General features: G+C 41.6%; 1 non-coding gene across 1 annotated transcript; it reads left to right on the forward strand.

The window, feature by feature from the left end:
* Positions 1-4884: 4884 nt before the first annotated feature.
* On the forward strand, positions 4885-4956 carry trnaa-cgc (transfer RNA alanine (anticodon CGC)). The gene has a single exon. It is a non-coding gene; the product is annotated as a tRNA-Ala (tRNA).
* The last annotated feature ends 1044 nt before the right edge of the window (positions 4957-6000 follow it).

Here is a 6000-nt window from a genome sequence, read left to right on the forward strand (position 1 = left end):
CTCAGCTCGACATGAAAGAGGACCTCCCTGAGAGATGCAAGCTTGGTACGATTGTGTGTGTAATGTGTTGTTTGAGAGGGTCACGCTGCACAGGAATGTAAATTCCAGTTCTTCTTACAGTGCAAGAAACAACTTATCAGGCCTCTGCCTGACAGAAAGAGTCTTGTGTTATTAATGAGCACTGACCTGATGAACTACTTTTCCCTGGAAATGCTGAGCCAACACTTTTCATGGAAACAAAACGAGCCACACTGCAGAAATTCACTGGCTGGATCCAGGATCATGCACAAAAAATAAAATCTTGTAAATGTAGAACAAAGTACATTTCTGATCATTTTTATAGAGGCGCACATATTTCATTTTTAAAGCATTAGCTAACTCACAGCACTCAAGTTGGGTGTGCAGCAAAAGAATAACATCCAGATCACCAACATTACTACACACAACTTTTGTCTGTCAGCAGCCAGTTAATGTTCTTCCTTGTTTCTCTATGGGCTTAACTTGGTTTTAGCAGTAACAGTGCCCATAGTTTGTAATCACAAACAAGCTTCACCGTTCTTTCCAAGTTTAATTGGATTGATACTACAAGAGGAAAATACGGCATCTATCTTCCATTATTTTTAATTTAGACTACTTTATTGTGACTCATCAGTCAGGTAGCCTGTGGTGGGAACACCAGGGCACACAGTGCTTTGCAGTCACTGTATGTGGTACGGAAAGAAAAATCCACTTTTTATATTTATATTCTTTTAGCCTGCAGCCTCTTGCATTTCAGCATTTGATAAATTTTTATTCTTGGGTTACAGGATAAACAGCGAGATGAGAAAATTAATGTCATGTTTGCATGACCGCAGTTGCCCCACTTTCATTAAAAGAAGCAGTACCAGACATGTGAGGTAGGCCAATATGTTCAAGCAGAAAGTACAGGTAGGCCTGAAATGAACAGTGCCAGATGTCCAACGGTGTTTTCAAATGGAACGAGAAAGTCTGAGAATACACGATGCATATTGACAGTTTACTGTAACAACACACTATGTTGTTACAGTAAACTGCAACATCAGTTCGCTTCTGTTATACTGGCTGTTGGCTCCTGCAAAGACTTGAAACTTGCTGGAGATACAGCAGGTAATCACAGTGTGGAACACTTCCTTTGTGTTGTTTCATTATTTGATGGAATCTGTTCCCTTGGTGTGTTCAAGGATGCTCTGAAATTTAAGTAAATACAGTCAGCTCTGATTCTTCTTGTACCGAGCCTCTGTGTTTCTGCTACAACCTATTTTGCTACCAACTACAGTACCTCAACATTAGTTGCCTGCTATTGATAAGGGGACAGGGTGGTCTTTCCCCTCCTGAAATCCACCACCAACTCCTTGGTCTTTGTAACATTAGGGTGAAGGTGGCTCAGTGGGTAGAGCAGTCATCTCCAGTCCACGTGTCCTTGGGCAAGACATTGAACCCCCAAGTTGCCCCTGATGGTTAGAGCCATCGGTGTGAGAATGGCGCTGCAGATGGCCGCCTCGGTTCTGTACCGGAACTGTAACATACTTGGCCAAATAAAGGTGATTATCCTGGTTATTAATAATACCTTCCACAGGATGTCTGTACTCTCCTGGTCTCTGCTGATGCAGGCCACAGTGGCAGCTGAAGTCCACGGTATATAGTGTGGCGAGAATGGCGACAGAACTGTCCCTTGTGGTCCCCCTCAGCTACTCATTACATCTCCCCAGTGAGATGTGTACAACTTAACTTCTACAGCACCGTCAAAATAAATGAAATTTCTGGCTGCCTGAAGGGTAGGGAATAAATTAAAATAATTTATAAGCCATATGCTTATAAAAACCACAGTGTAAGGGGCTGAAACATGCAAAACTACCTTTGTGGTAACAAGATTGGTTTGACCATAGCAAGGCCGTTAATAGAACAGCAGCAGTCACCAGCCTACCTGCACAGACAGACACACAGAGCCCGGAGCAGGCCATCTCAGATGGAGCTTATCTTCGTGTCCTTTGGGAGTGACACACAACACCCCGAGTGATCGCTGAAAGCAGTGGTAATGAGTACATGGCGTGGGAACAGCTAATTAACGCACACAGGCCAGCTGACAAGAGCGCCCCCTTCCTGTCTCACTCCTGTCTGACAGAGAGACGACAATATTACTGGTATAGAATATCAAAAAGACAAAAAACTGTTCAACCTGGCTCAGATCTGATGGCTGTGAAGACCACGGCATGTGATTCACATCATGTTCATCCTCATCAGACCCTTCAGTGACCCCTCATTTATTCAGGGTTTCATTTGTGACCTGTCTGTATTTGATGTACATGTCTGTACACAGCTGGTTAGTAATTAAATTTACACAAGGACTGGGCTGAGAGAGGAAAAGAATGAAGACAACCCTGCTGTCAGTGGAGACTCAAGGTGCTGCCTTCACCAACTGAGAACTATCCAAAACATCTATCCATCCATCCATCCATTATCTATACTGCTTGTTCCTGAATAGGGTTGTTGGGGAACTGGAGCCAATCCCGGCTGACACTGGGCAGGAGGCGGGGTACACCCCTGGACAGGTCAACAGTCTATCCAAAATATGTGTATTCTGTACATTCAGTTTTAAAAAATATTTCTTTCTTTGCAGAGACTGAATGAGTCGAGCTGAGATTTTAGTGGAAAACACATTGTTAGTATCTACTGTAACTCAAAGTTGAAACATAGAGTATTAGGTCACATTAAACTCACAGGCTGCTATTTTTTTAGTGCCTTGGTTGTCAATAAAGGTGCAGAACACACACACTCATTGTCTTGGTCACACACATGCAGTTGAGTAACAAAAGCATGAATTGATAATGAATACCTGCTCTTGTTACAGCGCAGGTGCTAATCTATGGTCACATTCAGGCAGGTGAAACATCAGGCTGTTTAGGTAACACACTGAAGGCACAGTGGCACTGATGTGTGAGGAACAGGTCTGAACCAACACTGGTTGCATTTACAGTAATGGTCCTGATTATTGAGACTCAGGAGACGTCCATGTTTTTGTTTTTTTTTATTTAATGTAGCAGTTATAGTACGGTAACTTGTTTACTCGTGTAATCATGGAGTCGGTCACATGACAAACTGATAGAAACAGTCATAGCTACTACTTCACTGTGTATATTCATCAGGTGGCCCAACACAACTCCACAACATCAGACATCATATTGCCCTGTGTGTGCTGGACATGTTCATCTGCAACTGTTTGCTATCACATTAACTGTAACTTGATAATGTGTCAAGCCACGTCTGCTCTTTGCTTGGGTGAGGATAGGGTTCAGGGATGTTTTATGTTAAAGGTAGGTTAGGTCTGGAAAATGGTGTTGTTTATTGTGGGGCTCTGAAGATTTATGACGGCATGACCTGATGCCCCCTCTTTGTGTAAACATAAATGTGTAAACATCATTTAACTCATATACTGAGCTTCCATATGAACGCTCTCCCATTTTTGGCACATTTAATTGAGTATTATTTACAGGGTTTCCTGCTTGTTTTGTGTCTTTTGTCCTATTGGCCGAAAATAAGGAGGTTTTTAATGAATTACATTTAAATATACAATTAAAACTGAGACAAATAAAAGACTCCACAGATACATAAGTTGTATCGGGGGTGTAGTCTAGTGATATTTGTTCAATCACAAGCATCTTCAACAAGCAGTCAACTTTCTTTGGACATTAAAATCATGTGAAGACAGTAAGTGCTGTCATAAGTGCCCTTTAAATGTTCATTTCAAACCTTTAAATGTCGAAGAATAAATAAGCAGATGGTGACTGTAAGTAGAGAACAATGATAACCAGGTCTGAAACATTCACTGTAATTGTCTCTTTTTTGTTTTTCTATTAATGGCTTGATTTTGGCCACATGCACCTGCTATAATTTTTCAGAACACCTGGATTCATGAGTGTTTATCTAAAATTAAAACAGGATGGGGATGTTGGTTGATGTAATCATTTAGCCGATTGGCCTGTTTGTATTACCAACAGTTTGGTCTGGAGTAGGGTGTCTAAGGTAGCAGCTACTGACCAGAGCTGTGAAATATACTGCAGAGATGAACCATCAAGTGAATTAAACCTGTTTTGCCCTCCTTACTTTTGTAACATCCAGGCTGCTCTACTACCATCTCTCTGAATACATCACTGTACTGCCACACTCATAAAAACAAATGGCTCCCTCTTCTGTCCGTTTTGTGCTATTACTTAAACAATAAAACATCTACAGCATACTGTTCCACTGTGTAGCAGTAAATCTTACCTGTTGGAGGATTTAAGGGTCATCATTCACCAGCTGCTCTCATTACTAAATAACTTTGCTGTCCAACTTTGCGGGATGAAGGACATATGAACCTGAAACACAGCTGCAGGATCAGTGCAACAAAAGAAGACATGGTTGGATTAGAAGCTAGGAAGTTGGGGAAAATAAACATAGAGAAGAAAAACTTAAAGCAGAGCAATTGAAATAGTAGAAAACAATGAACTCCGAGTCCAGAATCAAAGCACTGACATGCTGAAGATGTCTTTCCATGCATTTATTTCATGTGGAAGAAGTGAAAAAATATCAGAGAACATTTCTGTCCCGTTTGTAAATTCACTGTCCACACAGGGATTCTCAAATTCCTGCAGAACACTGATCTGCTATAATATGATGTTAGGAAATAAGAACCAGGAGAAACACTGGAGATTGAACCCAGGACCATATACATGCAAAGCACGCACGCACGCACACACGCACGCACACACACACACACACACACACACACACACACACTACTGCTGAACTACATCCCCTCCATGCTTAATTACTGTGGTTCTACATTCAGCAAATTATCTAATGATGAGACACTAAGTGGAGCAGAGAGGGGATGTAGCTCCGTGGTAGAGCATGTACTTCGCAGGTATAAGGTCCTGGGTTCGATCCCCAGCATCTCCAATGTTTCCACCAGTTAAATTAAAAGTGATAGAGACTTGATGGCTAGACACCTGGATAAACTACTATGCAAGTAAACATAAAACTTTTTAGAAATAAGAAGTTTTATGTTTATGAATCTTAGAAATAAGAAGTGAAGATTCCCACATAATAGAAAAGAAGGTGTGTTATGGGCCTGGATGCCTGCTGCCAACCTAAAGTGGAGGTGAAAGTGTTAGTTCTCTAAACCAGCACTTTGCTATGGCTTTCTAATGGCCATTAGTCAACACATAAGCAAGTGATAATAATCAAATTATGTCATAATAATAACACTCACAGGGGCCAACTTTCTGCATAGTGAGTACTTTGACTTTTGACTCTAAAGGGAAATAATTTAGTATCTGACATTTGGGAGCGGGACCCTGCCTGAACTACACCCGTCTGTTTCCACACTATATAAACTCTCAGTTCCGACACAGCTCTGTTTCTGCTTTTCATTACCCTCCTAATCCCCCTCCTTCTTTTCTCTACATATTCTTTCTCCTCTCTGCAATTCTGCTGGAGGTCTGCCAGTGCCCAAGAGTACCACAAACTCCTAAAGCCTTCCCCAAAACCTAAAGCACTTAAGCATGTCATCTCCTTCGATCATATCTGCACTTTTACTATCATATTCACACTTGGTGAGGGGCAGACTCCTGCACCTTTGGCTACAACTCATTTGGAGGTTTCCCTTTTTCCTGACTTAGCCAAAACCACAGGATTTACATTCAGAACTTAAGGTTGGCTTTGTTTAAAGAGTGCACCAAGCTGAAACAATGGGACCAGGACATCAGTCAGGGGCATCACTGATAACCAAGGTCTTCCACCAAACAGTGGTGCCTCTAAGGTTTTGCCCTCCCCATTTATATACATGAGAGGGTCAGAATATTACACCATCTGGGGAATATATACAGTGAGGAACAGAAGTATTTGAACACCCTGCGATTTTGCAAGTTCTCCCACTTAGAAATCATGGAGGGGTCTGAAATTCACATTGTAGGTGCATTCCCACTCTGAGAGACAGAATTT

The sequence above is a fragment of the Monopterus albus genome, unplaced genomic scaffold (assembly GCF_001952655.1).
Source record: "Monopterus albus unplaced genomic scaffold, M_albus_1.0 scaffold146.1, whole genome shotgun sequence".
In the NCBI taxonomy this organism is placed as follows: domain Eukaryota; kingdom Metazoa; phylum Chordata; class Actinopteri; order Synbranchiformes; family Synbranchidae; genus Monopterus; species Monopterus albus.